Source organism: Hippopotamus amphibius, chromosome 15, assembly GCF_030028045.1.
Source record: "Hippopotamus amphibius kiboko isolate mHipAmp2 chromosome 15, mHipAmp2.hap2, whole genome shotgun sequence".
NCBI classification, from domain to species: Eukaryota; Metazoa; Chordata; class Mammalia; order Artiodactyla; family Hippopotamidae; genus Hippopotamus; species Hippopotamus amphibius.
In genome coordinates this window covers 51,554,079-51,568,201 of record NC_080200.1, presented here as the reverse complement: position 1 = coordinate 51,568,201, position 14,123 = coordinate 51,554,079, and positions in this window count along the sequence as shown.

Genomic DNA, 14,123 nt, shown 5'->3' with positions numbered 1-14,123 from the left:
AATAGAGGATGTAAGAGAGTTTGAGAATTTTGGCTTGAGTAACTAAAAGGATGCAGTTCATCACTAGACATGGTAGAATCTGAGAATAGAATATATTTGTGAGTGACGACTGAAAGTTCATTTTGGACACGTGAATTTGAGATGTCTATTAGGTATACAAGTGTATTATGTGCCAAGAAAGCAGTTGGCTATAGGAGATTAGATTTTGGGAGATCTGCGCTGGAGATATATATTTGGGAGCTGTCAACATATGGTGTTTAAAACTATGAACTTGGATGAGATCACTTGGATGTGTGGGTGTAGATAGACAGGAGAAAACCAAAGCTGCTTCAATATTAAGGGGAAAAAGAAGAAACCAGCAAATAAAACTGAGAAGGGATTGCTAGTGAGATGAAAGGGAAAACCAAAGGTGTGTGGGCATCTGGGAACTCAAGTTAAAAAAATTGTGTTAAGGAGAGAGAAATTGACTGGGTCAAATCATCATCAAGTAAATTGAAGAAAGAGAAAAGTCTTGTATATAGCCATGGATTTATGAGTTGGCAGGTAGTTTCTGAAAGAATACGTAGGAAACTGCTGGTGTGAGCAGTTATCTCTGGGAAGTGGGATAACAGGTGAGTGAGAAGGGAGATGAAAATTTCAGTTTAACACATTAAGCAATAACTGATTTCCTTTACCATGAGCATGCATTATGCTTATAATAAATTGGGAAATATACTTAAGAAAAGTAGCAATTATCACCTAAGTGACAAAATACATCAGATGACAACTGATGAAAACACCCAACGTTATATTTAAAAAGAAAAAAAATCCTCAAAATAGCATCCATGGAACTGTCATGGAATCCCAAACTCTTGTTAGTCATGATTTGGATTAAACATCACCTCCAGATGGCCTCTTTTAAAATATAAACATGTCACCTGAAATGTATAATGCTAAATAACTAATCTCAAAAGTATTTTAAATGGCAGATGGCTAAAATTATTATATGAGCATAGCTAAAAACAAGCTGTATGCAACATAAGGAGAAAATGAACATCCAATGACTTTGTTAACATGGATGGAGACAGACTGCAGTGCTCAAGAGGAGGGCTATGTAATCCAATATCAGGCTGTCCATGAGTTCTTCACAAGGGAGCGCTGAAATGCCATTGGCTATTATGGAGGCTGAGAATAGTCACGGATCACAATTAAAGTCAAGTAAATAACCTGGAATCAAGTATTCAGTAATGATCCACTGACTTTACAGGTGAAGGGTACATGGTAAAGGAAGAATAAGGCAAGATAGCTCTAGAATGTCAAGTTATAAGATGAGTGAACACTCAGAAATAGAGAGGAAATTCCATAATAAAATTAGAAATGCTAAACCACCTAGATTTTTAAATATGGGGCCAGAGGTAAAGTTATAATAGTTTGAGAAATATAGGATGGGGAATAGAGACTATGAGAGGTCTTGATATTTTTGTAATTTGTCATCAAAAATATTCAAACTGATTTCTGTCATGGTAAAAATCTCCTGATACAGTTTAAACATTTTAAACTGATTCAGTTAAATGTATTTTAAACCATGTGTAATAAGCCCAAGACAAAGTTAGGAAATATCTTCATACATTTTGTAATATTTTTACTTTAATTTCTGTCAGAGAATGATAGGTACATTTTTGGTTTTTTGATTTTTGATAAGAGAATTTGACTCTACCATTTCAGCTTAAAATTACTTTTTCTTACCTTTATGGAGTTTGACACTTTCCTTGGCATTAAAAAAAGAAAGACTCAATATATTTACAAAAATTGGTTAAGTAACCATTAATGAAAATATCTTGGTTCTGCATTAAAGTTATTAATCATAGCTTTGTAATTGGGAAGCAAAATATAATAATTGTTCAGGACAGTTCTCTACAAATCCGCAATGCTGGGGAATTTTTCCCAAGTCTATTTGTAAAAACATTCATAACGTTACTTCTCCATGGTGACATGAACTAATGGGCCATTTTTAAACAAATTCACTTAGAGATCCAGAGAATGGCACTATGTTGTCTTTTTCCATAGTACTGTAAAATTAGCATCGAACACAAGAATTCACCATTCTTCACCTCCCCCATGGCTGTCATCTCTACACCATAAATTGTGGAGGAAGAATAAATGAAGTTGTTTTCTTCCTGTCATTCATATTTTATATAGCTTTCTCTATAATGTAGAAGTATTTCATTTTTAGGAAGGATTAATGCCAAAAGGGTTTATTGCCTTCTACCAAAAACATCTAGCTAGCTTTAGAGATCTTCCTAAAGAAGTTGCTATGAACATTTGCATGTGTGCACACACACGTACACCATGGCAATAAACATGAAATGTGAGGGCATCGCAGAAATGCTTTGAAAAACATTTAAAATATATTTTGCAGTGAGTTTTCCTTAATTTTTAAAGATATCTTAGCATGAACATGTGCCTCTAAAAAGACTGTACAGAATTAGCAGAAAATAGACATGAAAAGGAAGCAATCACCATGTTGGCATCACAAAACAGATTTTTGGTCCCTTGATATGACATTTATAATTGAGGTAGCATCTTTAAAATGTATGCATTGACTCAATGTCTCCCTGTCTCTCTGTGTCTGCAGGCATGCTTGTATTTATATGCACCAGGGAGCAAGAGTAGATGGTAAATGTGAATATGATTTGAAGGATGCTTAACTGAGGGTGCGGGGGTAGATGGAGAGAATGTCTGCCTTTCTATTCAAGATGCTCAGATGAACTTTGAATAAGCTGCTGATATTCTCATGAGGAAACAGACCCTTAGCTGAAATTTCATACGCTTGGCCAAAATAATAATTCATCTACGGTTATCAGGCATAAAGTTTCATAGACTTATACCCTAAGAGTTCCTGTAATGACTCAGAAATCTACAGGAACAAGGGAAGGGGCTTAACTCATTATTTGGTTGTGATAACATGACCGACGTGATTGTTAGGGAATAATAGGCAACTTAACTCACTGCAAATCAAACAGCTCCATGATCCATCATTAACCTCAGTGAGCCTTCGCTTTATTGAAGTAGCCCTCTAAATGAATAGGTCACAGCCTATTTAAAAGCTCGGACATTTGTTAATGTTCCAAGAGCTTAGAGTCTATTAGATCAGATGACCTGAGCATATACAAAATTGTAGGCACTTTGGAGAGCTAACATGCTTTGGTGTGTATATAAATATTTTAAAGAAGATGCTTTGAAACTTGGTTTAAACAGGGCACGCTGCATTTGTGACATTATGTTGTATAAATTTGTACATGTGTCAAGTTGAAAGGAAAAAGAAAGGACTCTGTAGAGAGATACTCCAGGAGGGGAAATACGTTTCCACTCTAAGCCTGCTTTCCTAATGCAATTAACTCCATTAGAGAGAATGGAATTCTGAATACCGTTCAAATTAAGGCAGTGCAGTTAGCAGCAGCAGCAATTCAGGAAGAATTAGCAATGCCCTTCTGAAGAGAACTACTGAATTAAACCTTGGAGGGTTTTAAGACTAAGCCATTTAATTGTTACTTCTGGAAGCTCTGGACTTTGCATAGACAGGAGTCCAGGTGCTAATACTGATTCTTCTCTGTTCTCTTCAGATAACAAAACTGAATCTCAGAGTCAATTAAGACAAATCTTTATAAGCCTTCTTCCCCCTTTTTAGTTTATCTTGGGAGGTTTATTTTAATTGCAGACACCATGGGGAATCAGGGACATTATATACAGTGAGGTAGTATTGAATCTTGAGGTGAAAAGATAACTAGTATTTATCCGAATTATTCTGTCTTAAATGTAAAACATTTTTTTTGGTAGGCTAACACTGAAATTGTGTTCTTTTTATTCCCTTAATCATTTTAATGGGAGAACTCTATTTTACTACCAAATACTCATACAAATGGCATGATTAGTTAGTGATTATTACATATATGAGCCAAGATATATGCACGATTACTATAAAAATCATATAATTCACAGATATGTCTCACTTTCCTCCCTAAATGTAACCACTCAACATATCATCATGCAAACTGTTCAAACTCCTTTTACATGCACGCGTATGTTTAGGTGAATTTATATCCATTGTTTCCTTCATTCATTTATTCACTCACCAAACAAATATCTACTGAGGGCTCCTAAGGACCAGGTACTTTTGCAGGGCTTCCCTCATGGGGTTTGCATTTTATTTTGGAAGACAGAGAATATAATGCAGTATCATGTAAGTTGAAGTAGGTCTGATTTAAATAAAATTAAATGGATAAAAGGTATGAAGAAGGAAGTGCTATTAATAGAGTAGTTAGAATACATAGCTCTAAACCAAGATCTACATGAAGTAAAGGGGGAAGCTGGGTGAGTGCAAAGTTCCTATGGCAAGTTTAAATAGGTATCAATATAATAAGAAAGAAAATGGAGGGGTTAGGCCAGATATTGGCTTTAAGCCATGGAGGTACCTTGGCAGTGATATTGGAGGGTTTATATCTGGGTATTGTGCAATAAATTCTTGTAGTGGGAGATAACAATAGAAGCAGTCTTTTAAAGACCAGTTTGGAGTCAAAGATAATAGTGGTTGGATCAAAGGTAACTATGGTGGAGATGAGAAATCACTGGATGAAAGATGTATATAGACAATAAAGCCATGAAGTTGGTAGATTCAACAATGGCACTGATTGTGGGGAGAAGGGGGAAAAGCAAGGTCTCAGAGTTGACTCTATGTTCTTTAAAAATTATATGAACAATTATATAGTTTACTGACATGAAGAGAATTTTAAGAGTTACTGTATTTAGGTTGTGGTAAGCATAGGCAGAAGTCAAGAATTTCATTTTTGAACAAGTTGGGTTTAAAATAATCAGATGTTGCTGTGGACTAATTTGTGACCCCCAAAATTCAGGGGCCACATGTGTTGGATTGTTAACCCCCAATATAATGGCATTTGGACACAGGGCCTTTGGGAGGCAATTAGATGAGGTCTAAGGATGGGGTCCTCATGATGGGATTAGTGCCCTTATAAGAGACACCAGAGAGTTTGTTCACTCTCTTTTTATCAGTACCAAGAAGTCATGTGAGTACATAGCAAGAAGACATCCTTCTGCAAACTAAGAAACTCACCAGGAATCTAATTAGCCAGCATCTTAATCTTGGACTTCCTACATCCCAGAATTGTGAGAAAATAAGTTTCTGTTGTTTAAGCCACCCAGTCTATGGCATTTTGTTCTGGCTGCCCAAGCAGGCTAATACAGACATGCAAGTGGAAATACTAGGTAGGCATTCTGAGACTGGAATATGATGCTCAGAATAGGCATTGGAGACAAAGACACGAATTTGGAAGGAGGCATTCAGATGGCATTTAAACCTGTGCTACTAAACGAGATTACCTCTTCAGTGAGTTTCTAGATAGAGAGGTCAGTAGGGCCCAAGACTGGGTCCTGGAATATTCTGATAGTATCTACTTACAGCTGACCCATGAACAACATGGGTTTGAACTGCAAGGGTCCAACTCATATGCAAATTTTTTCAACAGTAAATACTACATGGTCTATAGTTGGTTGTATCCACAGGTGGAAAACTGCTGATGCAGATATAACAGTGGATGTAGAGGGCTGACCATGAAACACAGGGAGATTTTCAACTGTGTGGATGGTCAGCACCCCTAACACCTGTGTTGTCCAAGGGTCGACTGTGTAGGTCTGAAGACAGAGAACTCAGCAAAGGAAAGCAAGAAACAGCAGCAATCAGAATAATAAAATCAGAAGGCAATGAAAAGCACATGAAAATATTTCTGCAGAATATAATCTGAGTACTGGAATCACTGGGTTTTGAATTTAATGGATACTGCCAAATTTTCTTCTAAAAAGATTTCACATTTTACAATCCAGCCCAAACTCTATGAGTTGGACCTTTTCTTCTGTGGTGTGATCATGTATTTTGAACGTGCCTGACTTTAGTCTTTGTTTTTCAAAAGTAACACCTATTTGCCAATATCACTGTCTGGAGGTGTGTGTAAACTTCTGGGCTGGGGCAGATTACACACCATAAATTTTCATTTATACCTCTGTTTCCCTCATTACTAGTGTTATATAACCAGAGGTAAATACAATTCCTTGTTAAATAAACATGTGAAATATTGAGGTTTAAAGGTACTACAGAATAAATACTTTAATACTGCTGTTAAGATGTCTATTTAGATTTATATTTAGTATACATAGAAATTCACTGTATGTGCTCAATTGCTTGACATAACTCATTCTGGTTCCAACAGCTAAAATTCTAATACTGAACTTCCTTCGATGTTAGGATCTTATATAGTGGTGAATTTCTAAAAGGCAGTTTAGCACAAATACTGCGTACTGATTAAGATAACTAGATGTTTCACTGTGAGACACTCATATATTTCAGAAAATTATTCTGGGCTCCCCATTCTCGCCTGGCTAAACATATAATATAAAATCTTGCCAAGAGTTTACTTTTCACTTTTCAATCATTATCCTATTGCAAGTAATTAGAGAAAAGTAGAATTTGAGTAAAATCTTGCTTTTAAATCTGCCTAAAATCACATCCCTTGGAGTAATGGCTACCCTTCAAGGAAGTAAATATTGACTCACAAAGTTGTAGGAGGACATTTCATTTTGGATATATTGTTATTTCCTTGTTACTTCAAACATTACTATACTCTTTTCTGAGAAATAGTTTTAAATGCATCATGCTATTTAGTGCTTATGATAGCACACATTTTTCTTTTCACGGGCAGGACAGTGTCTACTAATGTTAATTTCCTCTAGTTCTCAACATTTACCAAACATTTGTATCTCTTTCAATTACACTTTAAAGTATTACTTTGGATAAATTAATTAGCATTACATTTTGGCTATTTCCTAACAATCCTTTTTGACAATCAATATATTATTTTAATAAATGTTGAAATGTCAGCTAGAATTATTTGATATTTATTTCACTTGCATTATTATTGAATACTATCTCATGTGCATTATTAAAATTAAAGACATCTTCTAATTGTATCTTCCACCTATGCCCCGCATATTACAAATTTTCATCTTCTCTATGTTGGTTCACAAACTCTGGAGCTTCCCAGGTGAAATCTGAAACTGGCCCCATATATGGAGGCCAAGGAGAGACAGAAGAAAAAGCCAGACCACTCTAGATTGGTAGGTGTCGGGTTTAATAAGCAACAAAACATATAAAAGCCTTGTCTTGCACAGCAGCAAGACACATAGATCTCTGCACCTACCCACCAAAATCTTAAATCTTTATATAGAGGCTGTAAGGGGGTTTAGTCAAGAATTCCTTCCAGATGGCCTCAACAACACCTTACTCTCTCAAGGCTGCATCTCTGAAACAGCTCCTAATGTGGGAATGGAGGGTGGGACTACATTGCAAGGACGGGGGGGGGGGGGGGGGATGAGGAGCCTCCAAGATGCCCAGGGGTCAACTGACATTCAAATCCTCATCTTCTCTATGATTCCTCCAATACTCTAAAGCCTTGATCTATTATTTCCTTTCTCTTTCTAAAGATTCCCACTTCATTCACAAGCTCAAGTTATCAATTAAAAAAAAAGAAGCAAAAAACAATCCCACAAACGTCCTGTGCCTCTGTACTCTCTCTAGCTACCTCCTATTCTCCACTTTGTTTGACTTCTAATCCTTTTGAAATATGGTGGTGAAAGTTTCATTACAATCTAAATTTCACTGATTCTTTAAACTACCAGAAATATCCATGCCTGTCTATTGAAAGCATGCTTGCCAAAAATACATATGGATTTTTTTTTTTTAGTTAAGTGACCTGAAAACCACTTCTAACTCAACATGACAAGTAAATTTCAAAACATAAAAAATCCTGGCCACCACATGTTTTCATTTAACCCAGCAGGCCAGCTCTGGGTGTAGCTAATCTCCACGAATTTAGCTTGCTATAATCAAGGAAGTTTAAAAGGTGAAAGACCTAACCATTAGTGAGTGTTGTCTATGGAGTAATATACTAAATCAAGAGAAGAAACCAGGATCAAAAAGTTAAGCAATTTGCCCTAAAATGTCTAGACTAATTCTCAAAATTTGCATTCAAACCATTGGTTGATCCCAAGTTTTGATCTTTCCACATCATCATGCAGACAATAAATCATGACTCTTCTGTATATGGAGAAAAAAAACATTTAAGTAATGATTTTTCAGCAAATAGAAGTTACAGAAACCATTGATTATAGGGCACACTTAAGGTATAATCAATTATACTTGTAACTAGCATCCCACTGTATGGAGAAGTCTATATCCACAACCTATGCCCTAATTTTTAACTACCTCTTTGGTACTTGGAACTAAGTATGCATCATTTGAACCATTTGAACACTTACTTAAGTTTAGCAGTTGATATGTAAATCCTGTATTTCTCTAATGAGTATCTGTACACAGACTAGGGCATCACCTGCTTTCACTAGAATCTTTACACATATATGCATGAAATATACATACTTTAAGAAAAAAGTTTACATTATTCAAATGGAACTTCTTTTATATTCAAGGTAATATAAATGCATTTATAGAGTAATGAATTAGATATTCATAGAGCAAGCTTTATGAAAGAAAGTCATAACCCTTTAGTAAAAAAAAATAACTGAAGCATGTTGAAAATTTAATTTATCCCTTAATACCATGAGCTATAATATGATAGAAACCTGAATGAAGCTAAATTTATAAAAATAGAAGACATAGGCTGTTTTCAATAGTTTAACAGGTGCTTATTAAGTTAAGTGATAATTAATAATTGAATAAGAGAATTCTTAGAACATTTATCAGGGATCTCACCAAAAGTAGAACAACATTACATGAAGTTCACCTGTTATTTGATTTTTTTGGTAGTCATTATTTTCTCTTGGTCTTTTCTAAAAATGTTACTCCATATTATTAGTCATCTGATCATGTGATGCTTAAATATAACTTTGAGTAACCACTATTGATATTCAACAGAGACAGCATTACTCACATTCACACATACATATTTTCCTTTAAAAGTCTGGTGATGATAAATCAGACTTTTAGCATGATAATTCAGAAAAAAATACAATTGCCTTAAAGCAACCAAAAGTTAAAATGCTTTGAAACCCTCTAAGAGTGTAAATTGTTCAATTACCATAAATTAGTAAAGCAGAAAAAACATTCCCAGTAAAAATCATAAATTTTCATTCCTTGTTTAAATAATTAAGTGTACTTTATTTTCCTCCATATAAGTTGAGCCTATTCATAAAATTAAAACTCTGTATTTGTTTTACAAGAAGGATGAAATAATGTCCACCTATAGTTTAATATAAATAGAATTAAGAATTGATGTGGCATTATAAGCAAAATGTTACCTATTCATGTGGTAACACTAACATGGTAACACAGGACATGATTCATTTAAAAATAGCTATAATTTGTTTAAAAGAATAGAATCTTACCTTAAAGGAGACATATGTAATCACACTTTTCCTTAGGAAGTATAAAGACATTTACAACAGAGTCTACTAGTAGGTCGTTATATTACACAAGTTCTTAGATTTGATATTTTAACATGGAAACATGGCTCACTTCTGAGAAGAACCATCACTCTATGCATTTTCCTATCATAATTGTTAGATTTAATGACGTGAATCTAAATGGCATAGGTGTGAAAACAGTAATGTTTCATATTTCATGTAAGAACAGTTTAAGCAGACTATTTGCAGTTCTATTTCATCAGCAAGAGTCATTTGAGGTTCATTACAGTGCATTTTAAGAGGGAGGAGTGACATATATTCTTATGAACCACAAAATGATAAATGATTGATTTCAACCAGTGTCACAGACTATTACATGAAACACATTCTGCAAAAATACCAGATGCAAAAGATGCTCAGTCTAAGGCGATCAGTTTTGTGCTCCATCCTTAAAGGATGCAGTCATACTGAGGTATAAGTATGTCAGGTGAAGCATTAACAGGGATTCTTTTCCCCCGTACACTAAGCAGTGTTTTGCTGTGATAAGAACTTAAAAATATGTATCATCCCACATGCAGAACAAATGACACCCTCCCTCCCATAATAATTCAGCTCTTTTCCTGGGAATTATCTAAAATGATCATACCACTAAGCACATCAGTGGAAGGAATGAGGTCCAGTAGGGAAAAAAGCATTCTTGGCTTGAAAACTTCCCCCTACTGCTTGAAAGTGGTACACAGCAGTACAAGTTAAGAATCCAGCAACCGGAGATTTGCTGAACACAACAGAAAAGAAAATGGGATTTTTTTCAATGGGGTAGGAGCTTAACATTGGCAGCATTATACTTAGAAGTTAGTCTTCAAAGTAAGAGCTATTAATAAGAGGGAAAATACATTATATTCTGGAATTGGATTTTTAAAGTAATATGAAACCTCTTTTTACTCCAGTAGTTTCTATAACAGGTGGAGGAATGGTCCCTAGCTTTTGTTACTGAATCAGCTGATGTGCTGATTAGTTAGTTAACTGGAAAGCTCCTACTTTGTGTACGGTTATGCTTTTGAGCATTCTAAAACAGTGCCTCTAGCAACTGCTATGGCTTGGGAAGAGTAACCATCTGCCTTTCAATTCTTTCCCAGAATCATGGAAATATTTTTAATAAAAATTTATTCATTTATATTCCTTTTTAGAAATAATAATGAAGACATATAAGTTGAAATGATTTTCAGCTTCCTTAGGATAACTTGAATAAATGATGCTACTGAAGGTTGAAGTTCAGTATTTCTAAAGCAGCTGTGTGTCTGAATACTATTTCACAAGCTTAAAACTGATCAGTTGTGCTGAAAAGATCAAGCAAACTAATGCCTGCTTGGCATGGTTGGATTTTCATGTTTTGGTCATGTATAGTGTAATTTAAAACTGTAAACACATTTTCAGAATCTACTCTATTTAATTTTTTCCTACTCAGAATGTAAGGTAATTTTCTAGCTGAGCAGTTTGTGAATGAGCTTCAAAATACTTGATGAGAAGCTGAAAATCATCCCAATGGTCACAGAATCAGCCAAAAGTATGTCAGTTCCCTCTCCAGAGAGTACAGAGAAATATGTCTATAAAATAAGAGACATCAAGCACTCTGGACTACAAAGGTTCTGAAACCACTGTAATTCAGATGGAAAAAAAGACAAATAGTGATATTTAAAAAGAAGAAAATATTTATAAAATGGTGAAGGTCTCTTTAAAACCAATTTACCAGCATGTCCTGTATTATACATATTTCTTACTTTTTAAATGGACCACCAAATGATTAATACCATTAAGATAATTTTGAAATGTCTATTATATAACCCACAGCCAGTCTAGTAATCTGTACCTCTTCCACTCGCCCCAAATTAGTTTTGTGGTAGGAAACTCAGATGGATGTATACTGAGAGACTAGCTATTGAAACATTTACATTGCTTTACAGTTGTTTCATTTTTAATGAAGAATAAAGTTTAAAAACCTATACGTCTTAATAAAAATCAGTGGAGAAGGATGCAGGGGTATTTTTGTATTTAAAAAAAAAATCAGTTGAGACATTTACAGAAGACGTTCGAAAATAAGGCATTAATTACTTTCTGTAAAAAAGATATGCATAAAGCTATTTATACTATAAGCAGTTGAACACCTAGCATTATTTTCATTTGAAAATTTAGCCAAGCGAAGTAAGGTACATCAGCAGCTAAAACATTTCTTTCCCTCTCTTTTTTAATTTAACCTCTCGCTCTGAAGACAAGAGACTTGTTTAGAACTTACCGAAGTTTCCCAAAGCAAAACGACGCACCAGTTCCTAATTCAGATGCCAGGTCTGTGTGCAGCCTCCCTCCTTCAGCTTCTGACTACGCGAGGCAACACTTTATTAATCATGTATGAATTTCTGCGCGTGTACCCTGAAGCGATCACACACGATACAATTCCCATCAAAAAAAGGAAGCCTTACCTGATGGCAGACACGGCGGCTGCAGAACAGCAGCAGAAAGAGCAGCAGAGGATGCAACAAGCCAGGCTTTGCAACGAAGGTGAGATCTCGCTCTCTCTCTTCCTCTCTCTCCCTCCTTCTCTTCCTCTCTCTCTCTCTCTCTTATTCTTCTAAATCACTGTAGCAGCAAACTGCCTTGCATTGTGTTCCTTTTCAATCACAAAAGGTCCTCCAAGCCGGGCAGCCAGCAGACACCACTTTCTTCCTGGAAGAGGCTGCCTCTCTTCTCAGAAACGCTTGGACCCCTCTCTGTAGCTCCCTCCACGTTTACCCTTCAGATCAATGATGCTCGCCGAGCGGCTGGAGCTCAGCTGCAGCGCAGAGCGGCCAGCCAATGGGGGCCCAGGATTCCCTCCCAGTCATCTCCCCGCCCTCAAAACAAAACACAGCGTGCCTTTGACACACCAGCGAGTTGTGAAAAGTAATTGAATCCTATATATGAAATTTATCTTGGTTGTTCTTTTTCCCCCCTAGCGTTCATGGCATGATGCTTTGAAGGAATCGAAGCTCTCAGAACACTCATTAAAGGAGCTCGTTGGAGGGTGAAGATTGGGCGGGAGAAAGTGGGGGCACCTGGGTTAGTTAGCGCCTTTGGTGGTTAAGTGCTTGAGGACTATTCAAAATCAGAGGACTATCAGCTGGCAGGCAAACGGCTTAGGTTGTAGTCCTCACTCCCCTAAATAACTTGATTCTTTTATTTTTGTGGAACCAGAAAATAAAGTCCATTTTACCTGGAAGTTGTCTGAACAAGATTCAGCAGCTAATTGATAATAACCTTATTCAAGCAATTTCTACTAGTTTACTGGGCTGTTTACATGCTGATAGAACTTGGTCCAGATTCTGTAAGGTACTAAAAAGTGTTCAGACTGTGTGTTAGCCTACTTTAACTTTGGTTATGTAAAGTTTTAAAGATTTTTTGACATCCATTTCTTTTAACTGGGGGCATTTTTTAGTGAAAAACTGCAACTTTATTGAATATTATAATGATTAGAAAGTCTTACAATGAGGAGTAACTGTTGAAAACAATAATGCTACTTCTTCCCAAATCCCAAAAGCACAATGCCAGCTTTATCTGTGATGATCTTTCTTTACCTATCTGTTGGTTCACAACCTGGGGAATTCCCCAAGGGTGAATTTCAAAACTGGCCCCAGGACATGGAGAGCAAAGCGAGATTGAAAAAAAGTGGCAGGCCACTCCAGATTGGTAGGTGTATTTTTAATAAGCAAAGGAACTTACACACGGGGTTTGTCTCTGGCGGCTGAAAGACAAGTAAATTTCCGCACTTGCCCGCCAGAATCCTAAGTTTTTATAGAGGCTTTAACAGGGTTCAATCACGTTTGCAGTCCAGATGGTCTCAATAACACATTGCTTTCTCAAGGCTGCATCCTTGAAGTGGCTCCTAGTGCCAGGAACAGTGTGCCAAATGTATATCGCAAGGACAGGGGAGAGGTGTGAGGGGCTTCTGATTATCCGGGTCCAGCGCGTGGGTCAACACGCAGTCATGTCCTTTTGACCTCCTGAAACAATTTCACTATTAAAGTGTAACTACTGAATAGAAATTTGCTTAAACAAGTTTATGGGGAATCATTTTTTCTCTAAGAATCTAAGTCACTATCATTTGTACATCAAGAATGTGGCAATATTGGAGATAATCATTTAATCTAAATATGTCAAAATCTCGAGTACAGAATGTCTGTGGAGTTTTAAAAATATGTATAACTACAAATAGGATTGGTAGCTAGAACAACTGCACAAATAGTAATGTCTTTTCAATGTCACTGTTAAATAAGAATAAAATTAATGCGTCTTTCTGAAATCTTTTTGTTCCAATGAAGCAATCAATATAAATGCATTGATGCATTCGGTGTAGCCAAGCTTTGTGTGTCGTGACAAGTTGAAATAGCTTAGGGAGACTTTACAAACAAAACAATTTTGTTACCTGTCCGTCATGTGAAGGAGGCATAGAAAAGTATAATATTTACAGCACTGCACGCTGTGTCACTATAAAAAGGTGAATGCTAACTTTATTGTAACTCACTCATGTGGCTGATAAAATTTTATTCAGGGCATTCTCTGGCTAAGCATAGTCACCGGTTTTTGTGAAGAAAGGCAGATGCTAACAAATTAAAGTCATGAACAGTGTTTAT